The sequence below is a fragment of the Camelus dromedarius genome, chromosome 4, assembly GCF_036321535.1.
Source record: "Camelus dromedarius isolate mCamDro1 chromosome 4, mCamDro1.pat, whole genome shotgun sequence".
In the NCBI taxonomy this organism is placed as follows: domain Eukaryota; kingdom Metazoa; phylum Chordata; class Mammalia; order Artiodactyla; family Camelidae; genus Camelus; species Camelus dromedarius.
Window position 1 is genome coordinate 31630233 of NC_087439.1, and position 12363 is coordinate 31642595.

At 33.3% G+C, this 12363-nt stretch overlaps 1 non-coding gene across 1 annotated transcript; it reads left to right on the forward strand.

Annotated features, from left to right (window-relative positions):
- Positions 1–1489: 1489 nt before the first annotated feature.
- LOC116153196 (U6 spliceosomal RNA) lies at positions 1490–1596 on the forward strand. The gene has a single exon (XR_004136984.1). It is a non-coding gene; the product is annotated as a U6 spliceosomal RNA (small nuclear RNA).
- Positions 1597–12363: the final 10767 nt, after the last annotated feature.

The following is a 12363-nucleotide window of genomic DNA, read 5'->3' on the forward strand; positions in this document are numbered from 1 at the left end:
GAAGTGGCAGTATACAAAATTAACACACAGAAATCTGTTGTGTTTCTATTCACTAACAATTAACTGTCAGGAAGAGAATAAGAAAGGAATGCCATTCACTACTGCACCAAAAAGAGTAAAGTACCTAAGAATAAATCTAACTAAGGAGGTAAAAGACTTGTACTCAGAAACTATAAGACATTGATGAAAGAAATTGAAGAAGACACAAGCAAATGAAAAGACATTGCGCTCATGATTTGAAAGAATTAATTTTGTTAAAATGATCATACCCCATAAGACAATCTACAGATTCAATACAATTCCTATAAAAATATCAATGGTATTTTTTTTACAGAAGTAGAACAAATAATTCTAAAATTTGTATGAAAACACAAAAGATCCCAAATAGCCAAAACAATCTTGAGAAAGAAGAACAAAGCTGATGTCATCACATTCCCTGATTTAAAACTATTCTTAAAGCTAGAGTAATCAAAATTGTACGGTACTGGCACAAATATACACATGATTCAATGGAACAGAATTGAGAGCCCAGAAATAAACTCACACTTATATGGTCAATTAAGCTATGACAAATGAGATAAGAATATACAATGGAAAAAAGACAGCCTCTTCAATAAAATGTATTGGGAAAACCAGACAGCTACATGGAAAAGAATCAAACTAGACTATATATTTCTCATACCATATACTAGAATAAACTCAAAATGGATTAAAAACTTAAATGTAAGATCTGAAATCATAAAACTCCTAGTAGAAAATACAGGCAGTATACTCTAACATCAATTGTAGCAATATATTTTTGGATATGTCTCTTCAGACAAGGGAAACAAAAGCAAAAATAAACAAATGGGACTTTGTCAAACTAAAACATTTTTGCGCGGTGAAGGAAATTATCAACAAAATGGAAAAGCAGCCTACTTGAGGGAGAAGATATTTGCAAATGATATATCTGACAAGGGGTTAGTATCTAAAATATAGAAAGAACACATATAACCCAAATTTTTAAAAAATAACCAACTTAAACAGTGGGCAGAGGACATGACAGACATTTTTCCAAAGAATATATACAGATGACCAACAGACACCTGAAAAGATGCTCAACATCACTAATCATCAGGAAAATGCAAATCAAAACTAAAATGATATGCCACCTCACATCTGTCAAAAGACAACAAATGACAAGTTTTGTTGAGGATGTGGAAAAAGGAAAAACTTGTGCACTGTCAATGGGGTTGTAAACTAGCGCAACTTCTACGGAAAACAGTATGGAGTTCCTCAAAAAGTTAAAAATAGAACTGCCATATAACCCAGCCATTTCACTTATGGGTATTTAGCAAAAGAAAACAAAAACACTAATTAGCAAAGATACATACACTCTAGTCTTTATTGCAGCATTATTTACAATAGCCTTGATACGGAGGCAAATGTAAGAGTCCAGTGACAGATGAATGGATAAAGGAGATGAAAAATTAAAAATTAAATGAAAACAGTGCTAACTTTGGCAGCACATATACTAAAATTGGGACGATACAGAGAAGATTAGCATGGCCCCTGCGCAAGGATGACATGCAAACTGGTGAAGCATTCCATATTTAAAATAATAATAATAAGAAGAAGAAGAATAAAACTTCATAAAACTAAAAAAAAAAATTAAATGAAAACAGTCTCATTGATACACAGAACAAATGGGTGGTTGTCAGAAGGGAGGAGGGCTGGGGGGTGAGAAAAATACGTGTAGGAATTAAGATACATATCTCCAATTTTATAATAAGTCATAGGAATGTAATATACAGCGTAAGAAATATGATCAATAATATTGTAATAACTTTCTATGAGGACAGATAATTACTAGACTTACTGTGGTGATCATTTCAAAATGTTTGTAAATATCAAATCATTACATAGTACACTTGAAACTAACAAAATATTATACCTCAACTATATTTCCGTTAAAAAATATAGAGGGAATGATTTTATAAAACATTTGAAAATTTTTTTGAAAATATGATAGATGTTACTATATTAGAAAAAAAAATGATCTGAGAGGATATGGCCCAAACTGTTACAGTAATTCTCTCTTCATCTTGGTTATTTAAGGTGGAGGGAAGGGGGAATGTTTGGAATACAAGGAACTTTCACTTTAAAAATTTACCCTCTTGTTTATTATCATCTAATATATTTTCATTGTTATCAGAGAATATGATTGCCATGATAAATATTCTTTGGTATCTGTTATTTAGTTTAGTTTGCAGGTTAATGATCAATCTTTAAACATATATATACTTGAAAAGACTGTATATTATGTGTTTGATGGATATAATGGTATATATACATCCAGTAGAGAAAGACTATTAATTGTGCTTTCATATCTTTATATTTTACTAACTTCTTGTCTGTATAATATCTCAAATATGAAGAGAAATATGTTAATATCTCTTCTATTTTAATGTATTTATCTTTCTCTCCTTGTAATTGTCTCCATTTTTGCTTTTTTATAATAATATAATTAGATACACACAGGTTAATAATGTTTATACCTTTTTAATGGGTTGTTCCTTTCATCAAGATGTAGTGATCATATGATGCCTAATAATTTTTTTATCTTATAGTTCATTTTGCCTGGTCTTAATGTTGTGGCACCAGTTTTCTTTGGGTTGTATTTCTTGGGCATCTTTTTTTCTGTCTTTTTACTTTCAAAATTTCTGTGTCTTTATATTTCTGGTGTATTTCTAATATATAGCATATAGCTGGATTTTTTAAAATACAATTTGCCAATATGAAAATAAATTCACCATGCAATATGATAATAATATTGTAGGCATCAAATTATTTCAACAAGAATTTTCTTTTTTAATAGAGATATAGTTGATTTACAATATTATGTTAGTTTCAGTGTATAACAGTGATTCAGTATTTTTATAAATTATACTTCATTTAAAGTTATAATAAAATATTGGCTATATTTCTTGTGCTGTAAAATCCTTGTAGCTTATTTATTTTATACTTAGTAATTTGTATCTCTTAATCAACACTTCCCCTATCTTGCCTCTCCCCTCTTCCGTCTCCCCATTGGCAACCACTAGTCCATTCTCTTTGTGAATCTGCTTCTGTTTTGTTATATTTATTCTATTATACTTTAGATTCCACGTGTAAATGATGACACAGAGTATTTGTCTTCCTCTGACTGAGTTATTTCACTAGACATAATGCCCTCCAGGTTTATCTATGTTGTTGCAAATGGCAAAATTCCTTTTGAGGGGACCTGAGTAATATTCCATTTTATTTATATATATATATATATATATAATATATATATATTTATATAATACATACACACACACACACACATATATATATACCACTCTTTTTATCCACTTGTTTGTTGATGGACCCTTAGTTTGCTTTCATGTATCTTGGCTATTGTAAATATTGCTGCTATGAGCATTGGAGTGAACATGTCTTTTCAAATTTGTGTTTTCTTTTTCTTCATATATATACCCAGGAATAGAATTGCTGGGTCATATGGTAGTTTTATTTTTAATTTTTTGAGGAATCTCTGTGCTGTTTTCCCTAGTGGATGCACATATTTACATTCCCATCAACAGTGTAGTAGGTTTCCCTTTTCTCCAGATCCTTCCAACATTTGTTACTTGTGGTCTTTTTGATGATAGCCATTCTGACAGGTGTGGAGTGATACCTCATTGTGGTTTTGATTTGCATTTCTGTGATGATTAGAAAGCATCTTTTCATCTACCTGTTGGCTATTAGTATGTCTTCTTTGGAAAATGTCTATTCAGATCTTTTGCGTATTTTTGAATCAGGTTTTTTTTTTTTTTTGGTGTTGGGTTGTGTGAACTGTTTATATATTTTGAATATTAACTCCTTATCAGTCATATCATTTGCAAATATTTTCTTCCATTCACTGTCTTTTTATTTTGTCGGTTTCCTCTGCTGTGCAAAAGCCTTTAAGTTTAATTAGATCCCATTTGCTTATTTTTGCTTTTGTTTCCCTTGCCTTAGGAGATAGATCAAAAAAAAATATTCCTGCAATTTATGTCAAAGAGTGTTCTGCCTATGTTTTCTTCTAAGAGTTTTATACTATCCAGTCTTACATTTAGGTCTTTAATCCATTTAGAGTTTATTTTTGTATATGGTGTGAGGAGATGTTCTAATTTCATTCTTTTACAGGTAGCTGTCCAGTTTTCCTAGCACCACCTATTGAAGAGACTGTATTTCCCCAATTGTATAGTCTTGTCTCCTTTGTCATAGACTAACTGACCATAGATGCATGGATTTATTTCCGGGCTCTCTACTCTGTTCCATTGGTCTACTTGTCTGTTTTTTCTGCAGTACCATAGTGTTTTGATTACTGTAGCTTTATAGTATGGTCTGGAGTCAGGACGCATGATACCTTCAGCTTTGTTCTTTCTTCTCAAGATTGGTTTGGCTGTTCAGGGTCTTTTGTGGTTCCATATAAATTTTAGGATTATTTGTGCTAGTCCTGTGAAAAATGTCATGGGTATTTTGATAGAGATTGCATTAAATCTGTAGATTGCTTTGGGTCCTTTGGACATTTTAACAATATTAATTATTCCAATTTATAAATAGGGGATATCTTTCCATTTCTTTGTATCATCTTCAGTTTCCTTTATCAATGTCTTATCATTTTCAGAGTATACATAATTCACCTCCTTGGTTAAATTTATTCCTAGTTATTCTTTTTGATACAATTTAAAACAGAATTGTTTTCTTGCTTTCCCTGTCTAATAGTTTGTCATTAATGTATAGAAAAGCAAAAGATTTCTGTATATTAATTTTATATCCTGCAACTTTACTAAATTCACTTATTTTAATAGTTTTTGTTGGAGGCTTTGGGGCTTCCTATCTATAGTATCATGTCATCTGCAAACATTGTCGCCTGTTTAAACACCAGTAATGGCCACCCTTCCTGGTTCAAATGCCATTGTTCAGAGTCTGAGCAAACTCTGTCCCTGCCAACTGTGCACTCTCCTTGGCAACAGCAACCTTCTTCCTATTGTGGAGCTGCTCTGGAATTAGAGGTGCTGGAGGGGGTGTTGTAGAGCCTAGGACATTTGTTGGGGCAGTCATGGGGAAACTGCACAAGTCCCAGGCTGTTTCAATCTGCTTCGTTCACCTTGCTGCTGGGAGTAAGCATGTGTGTGTGGACTCTTCATGAGGAGAGCCTGGGTTTCTTATAGCTCTCCTGTTAAACCTACTGGTTTTCAAACCAGTTAAGGGGACTCATCTTCCTAGTGTAACATCCTAGGGCTGGGGTGCCCAATATGTAGTTCAAACTGCTCATTCCCCAGGGAGGATCTTTGAACCTGTATAATCTTCCTCCTCTTTGTGTCCCCTTCCAGGGGCATAGGTCCCAGCCTGATTCCTTCTCTTTCCTTCCTACCCAGCTCTGTGGATCTTTCCTACAGCCTTGGTTGTTTCAGTCTTTATACAAGCCTCCAGTTTGTTTTCAGTGAGAATTGCTTCACATAGATGTATTTTTGATGTGTTCATAGGGACAGGTGAGCTCAACATTCTCCTATTCTGCCATTTCAGTCACCACCCCTCTATAACATTGTCAAGTACAATGTCTAGTACACAATAAAAAATAACTAGGTACCCAAGGAAACATGACAACATAATTGAAAACCAGCAGAAACAACAGAGAACAGAAACATCCCATAGGGTCCAGTAGAGTTATCAGAAATAGACTCTAAAATAAATATGTTTACCATGCTCAAGAAGGTAAAAGACAATACCAAAATTTTTGGAGATACAGAATAAAAAATACTTGAAATGTTACCAAATAGAAATGAAAAACGAATAGTTGGAATTAAAACTCAGAATAGACACATTTGAAGAAAAGAGAATATTGAGAATAAAGCACAGAGTTAAAAGGATGAAAATTGTGGGGGAAAGGGTAAGAATCATAAAGGTTGAAGTGTGAAAAAACCCTATATATATAATTGAATCCCAAGAAGAGATACATTGGAAGAGGTAATAGCTGAGAATTATCCAAAAACTGATGAAAGATAAGTTAAAAATGCAAAAATTCCTACAAACTGTAAGCAGAATAAACCAAAAGAAATGCTCATCGAGGTCCATCATAGAAAACTTTATAAAAAGGAAAAAAAAAAGAGAAAAAAAATAAAAAATCACTCAATGGTGGGGGAAGCATTGAGAGGAAAAGAAGATTGATTGCTCTCAAAGGAGCAGTAACTAGACTAAGAGCCAACATTTAACTTCTAAACAGAAACAATGGAAGGCAGAAGACAATGGTATAATAACTTCAAGGCACTGAAAGAAAATAGCAACCAATTAAAATTTCATATTCAGTGAATGCATTCTTTAATAATGAAGGGGAAATAAAGACATTTTTAAAGAAACAAATTGAGAGAATTCATCACAAGGACATCTACACTAAAGGGAAGACTATAGGATATTCTTTGGGTAGGAAAAAAATGATCCCAATTAGAGATGTAGATAGCAGTGAAAGCAAGGAGATTTAATCATTTGAGTAAATCTAAATGAGTATTTACTGCATAAACAGTAATAATAAAGACTTTGGTCTTTATAATATGGAGAAAGATACACAACAATAGTATACTAGAAGAGAGAAAATGTTGTTAAAGTGTTCTAAGATTCTAGCATTCTGGAAAAGATAAAAGTAACAATAAACATCAGATTTTGATAAATCACAAATGCAATAATTATGGTAACCTCCAAAAGTCTAATAAAATAGTAAATAATTTCCCAGTGAATCATGGGTCAAGGATAGTGATTATGTTCATCTATTAATTAGAAATTTGACTAAGCAAGATAAATTTAATGAAATATATACTTCAGAAGACATGGCTCATTTTAGATAATCAATATTTAAATAACTGGAACTTGTTTAGGGTTTTATCTTTCATTTATGGCCATTTTACCTTCTCATTATAATTTTTAAGATTCCAATTTTTTCCCAAAGGATTGGTTTAAAATGTTAAATTTCATGCATTTTAGTCTTAACCAAAAATAAAATGAAATTAAGCATATGCAAGATAACTGAATGTCAAGTAATCAGTTTTACAGCCAGCTCATTTACACTGAATTAGTAATTTGCTCAGTCTGCTATTTATGTTAATTAAAGATTATCTTATGTTATACATTTCAATAGTGACATAAATGTCCCATTTTCTTCTCTGTAAATGTTATTATTATCTTAAATTTCAGTTCTTTCCCGCTACTAGCCTCTTAGAGTAATTTCATGTAATGTCATTTTTATTATACTTTTGCTGGCACTGTCATTGAGAGAATATTTAGCCTAAAAGTTAAATAATTATTAAAAACACATATTTTGGAGCACATACTGGCAAACTATGGCACATGGGCCAAAACTGGCCTGCTGTCTGTTTTTTATATATCCTGCAGCTAAGAATGGTTTCTGCATTTTTAAATAGTTGGGGAAAGAAATCAAAGACCAGTATTTTACGGCATGTGGAAATCATGTGAAATTCAAATATCAGTATCCATAAATAAAGCTTTATTAGAACACAGCTGTACTCATCTGTTTACATATTATTTATGGCTGCTTTGAGTGTTTGCAACAAAGATTGTAAGGCCTGTAGAGCCTAAAATATTTACTACCTGGTACTTTTCAGAAGAAGTTTGCCAACCGTTGCTTTAGAACGTGGGAAAATTTGAAGGTCTTCAGAGATTCTTGAGTTAGTATATCTAACTGAAATGGGAACTTTATGTTTTGGCTTTGGTATTGGTTTGTAATGTTGACTTAATAAAGTTATAGATCATAGTATAGATTATTTAAAAAAAGGACATAGGATTCTGTTGGCTTCAACAAACTATAATACTCTGCATAAAATGATATGACAAGCACTCTGATATATTTATTTTTTAAGTATCAATAGACTATTATGCTTTATAAACTTTTATATCTTTTAAATGTATTATGCTTTTATGAAATCTTTAATAAAATCTTAATAGCAAAATATTTGTGAAATATGTTAGATTCTTTTTTCCATATTGTAGAGATTAAACAGTAGCTTGGTTGAGTGTATTTGTTCTGAATCTCTGTCTAGCCAACTAATTTTATATGTATAGTTTAAGGTCCCAATCACTGGTCAGGATGATCTGGGAGAAAGGGGACATTTTAGTGGTTGCCTACACTTTATATTCACCAGATAATTGTCAAATCTCTGAAATAATTAAAGACCTAACTTTTAGTTCCATCTTGGCCACTGACTTGCTTTGTCAACTCTATGTACTTCTCTAGCTCCTCAGTTTTCCTCTTAGTAACCTGTCCTTGTCTGTAATGTCTAATAGAGTATTTTGATCTCTTGGTAGAAAAGAGTTTCTGCAAATCCAGAGTGTTTTGGTTATCCTTCATTGGAATACTCACATCTAAAGTATTCAGTTTTAAAAAATTCAGGAGTTTTTCTGAGCATATTGACGGCCTCACTACAAATCTAGGCTAAGCACAGAGCATGTGCAGAACCCAGCAGCCTCTGTAAGCACAGTGAGTCTGTGGTGTTTGCTATCTTATTGTTCATTGTTTCCTGAACTTGTTGCCTATAAGAGGCTGCTTTTCCAGTATTCCCCACTAACATTTGTTTCTGCTGTCATGGCATCTTTCTACCCAACATTTTCTTGTTTATTGTAAGTCTCAAAAGTATCTGCAAAAGAGAACTTAGCTTTATCCCACTAGAGATTTCAGGCTCAGCTGAAGTACCAAGGAAATTCTAGAGCAAAATCTAGACATGAATAGCTGCTAAGAGAGATCAAGGCCCAAAGTCTTAGGTGACTGCTTCCTGAGCAATGAGAAGGTCTGGCTCTGGGAAAGAACTGAATTTGCAGAAATAGGAGGTAAACTAAATGTTAAAAATCGATCAGTTCATATCATATCACTAAATTGAGGAAATGTAAATCATTAAAATGTGAGTTTTACAGCACTCAAAAGAATCTTTAACAGTAAAAACTGAATTTTTCTCAATAAAGAGAGAGGATGTTGGAGGGTCAGATCAATAAAGAAAGTGATAGAAACAGGACTATAAATGATGCAAATAAAGAAAAAACAAGCATAGGCATTAGACCTAGGAAAAGGTCAGATTTGTGCTCAGTGAGTATTTATGACATGAAAAAAAATCCTGAAAATGAGATTTTAACTTTGATCTTGATATTTAAGGTCAGAAAATGGCAGGATAAGAAATACCATATGTACAGTTAAGGGATTGGGCCTGGAAAAGTATTCTAATAATGAGAATAGAGAGGAAAAGAGGGCTTGGGGAACAGAAAATGGAATCAATGGACCTTATTTTAAAAAAGAGAAATAAAGATATCAAAAGAGGAAAGAATAAAGACAGAGAATTAAGAGAATTAAACATACATAAGTATACTGACAAGAAATTGTGCATTCATCTTAGTGATTATGCAGTGTTATTGCAGCTGTGATTTACAAGATGCTTTGAACAAGGATCAAGTCATAGAATTTCACCTTCTGTAATGTCTGTTTATGGAAGGAGTTTGCAGAGTTGGCTTGCAGCAAACTACGAAAGATATCATGATTTTTCCAAGTTAAGAGTCCTCACAAGATTAAGCCATAGCCCGGAGACACTTCTGTCTGAGAGAAACAATGCTGATGGGTTTCGCTGCTGGGGTTTCTATCCTAATGATCAGAGAACCATTGTTTCTTTCTGCTCCTGGGCATCAAGTATGCTGACTGCCTCAACTTCAAATAACCTCCCACCAGTACTGAGAGCATTCTCTGGTTCGTGCTCGCCTTCTGTAAAACCAAAGGCACTTGGCTGTGAGCCAGTTGTTAATATTACAGTCCTGGGCACATTTCCATCTGCAGTGAACTTTATCAGACAGACACACGCGCGCGCACACACATACACAGACACATCTTAACACAATTTACAAGCTCGGTTCACCTTTTTTTAAGCATCTTTTTAAAAAAAAAAGAAAATTTCTAGTATTCCTTTTGTTTATTGATGTTTTGTTCCACTCTTGCTGAATTAGTTTAGTAGCTAGAATAGTTTTTAGTTGATCTTCTTTCTTTCTTTTTTGCAGGGGGTAGGTAATTAGGTTTATTTATTTATTTGATTTTTCAGTGGAGGTACTAGGGACTGAACCCAGTACCTCAGGCATGCCAGGCATGTGCTCTACCACTTGAGCTATACCCTCCCCCCTAGTATTCCTTTTAATGATAACTTCCACCTCTTGTTACTGAACTATCTTATAGGAAAAGCCTTCTTACACTGACTTTCAAAAAATTCTTTAAGGATAAGGAATCAAAAAAGAACTCACCATCAAGCAAATTGCATTATTACAAAATATGAGAGTATAAATACTAATCTTAGCCAGATTTCCCTGAAATAGACCTTTATCTTAAATTCTATCAAATTTCAAATTATTTTATAAATCTGTTATAAGGTATACATGTATTTTTTTTCCTTGGTTTTTGAGTGGGACCTACCTCCATCTTTCTCCTTTCAAGCAATATTAACCTCTGTTATGAAAAAGAAATACAATTCTAGGTATTTGCCTCCTGGGAATAGAATTGCATCCACCATTGGGATATTTGCATTTTATAGTTTTGATAATTTATTTACCACCCACTTTGTTTTTCCTCTTCTTAGTACAGCTGTGTTCCCTCCACACTCAAATATGGCCTGAATCCTGATCCACAGAGTAAACTAACTTCATCACAACTGTTGTCTGGCCAACTCTGTCCTCCTCCACCAGGCTCCACCCTTCTCAGGGATCTTGGGTCATGGCTAAAGCAGTGAGGAGTAGCAAAGTGAGAACTAGAAGTTTGGAGCCTCAGATACTAGTCATGAGACTAACTGGTGTGCTATCTAATTAAAGCCAGTCACATCTGTAGACCCCAGAAAGTAACCAGGTTAGACTATCTATCATCTAATATTTCTTCTTCTAAATTCTATGATTTTAATGCGATTTTCTGGTTCCACTATTTCTAGAAGGGAGGAAAAATCTAAAAATCTGAAAGATGTCATTCTGAAAACAGACCATGTAGCAAGAGAATTACAATCTTTCTACTCATTCGTTGCTCAGTGAATGTTTATGGAACACCTACTGTTGGCCAGGCTTTCTGCCCAACTAGGCATTGAGTGTTAATTACACTTAACTTTTGTTCATTCTCAAACTGTTTTTATAGAGGTGAAAGTCACATAACATAAAATTAACCACTTTAGAGTGAACAATTTAGTGTACTTAGTGTATTCACAATGTTGTACAACCACTGCCTCTTAGTTATAAAATATTCTCACCACTCCAGAAAGAAACCCCATATTTGTTAAGCCATCAGTCCGAATTGTCTCCTCTCCCTACACCTATTAACCACTAATCTGCTTTCTGTGTCTATGGATTTACCTATTTCATATCATTTCATATTTCATTCACATTTCATATCAATGGAATCATATAATAGGTGACTTTTTTTGTCTAGCTTCTTTCACTTATGATACTTGTGAGGCTTATCCACATTGTAGCATGTATCATTATATCACTCCTTTTTCTGACAGAATAATATTCCACTGTATGTATATACCACAATTTGTTTATTCATTCAGCTATTGATGGACATTTGGGCTGTTTCTGCCTTTTGGCTATTGTGAATAGTGCTGCTATTCACTGAACATGCTTGCACATCAGACAGTTTTTAATATCTAGTAAATATGGCTCAAATACATAGTTTATGGCCAGGACTCTTAAATACTTTTGGAATCAGTTAACTGTCTTCCTGAACTGAATTCAGTCAAAGTCGCTACATTGTCATCTAATCTCTGACTTCTCTCATTTCTTTGTTCCTGGCTTCACTACCCAATAAATTGAGAAAATATATAGACTATCTCCTAATCTTTGCTGTGTTCCTATAAATGTGTAAATATAAAACTAGAATCCAACAAATGTCTTTATAATCAATGCCACATACAGTCATATAAACAAGGAGCTGTTAACATCAGAAAAAGAAAAGACCATGTTTTACAAAATGTATCCAACTGATCAGTTACTTACTGGGAGGAGGAGATGAAAGCCAGGCTATTGCTATTCAGATCAGTTGGGGCAGCAAAGATGTACTGTATACATTTTTTGAATTATAACTTGTGAGAATCCTTTTTTTTTTCTTACACAGTAATTTAATAAGACTGGGTTTATTTTTTACTTTTATTTTTGTTTTTCTGTCCAGAGGCCAAATTGCAAAATCACTCAAAATGTTTTAATTTTTAAACATAGCTTAATAAATACTTCATGCCAACTCCTGGTCCTTGATATCCAAGACGTCTGTGGTTTTATTCCAGTTTCTCTGCTTACCAGTCTTAGTGA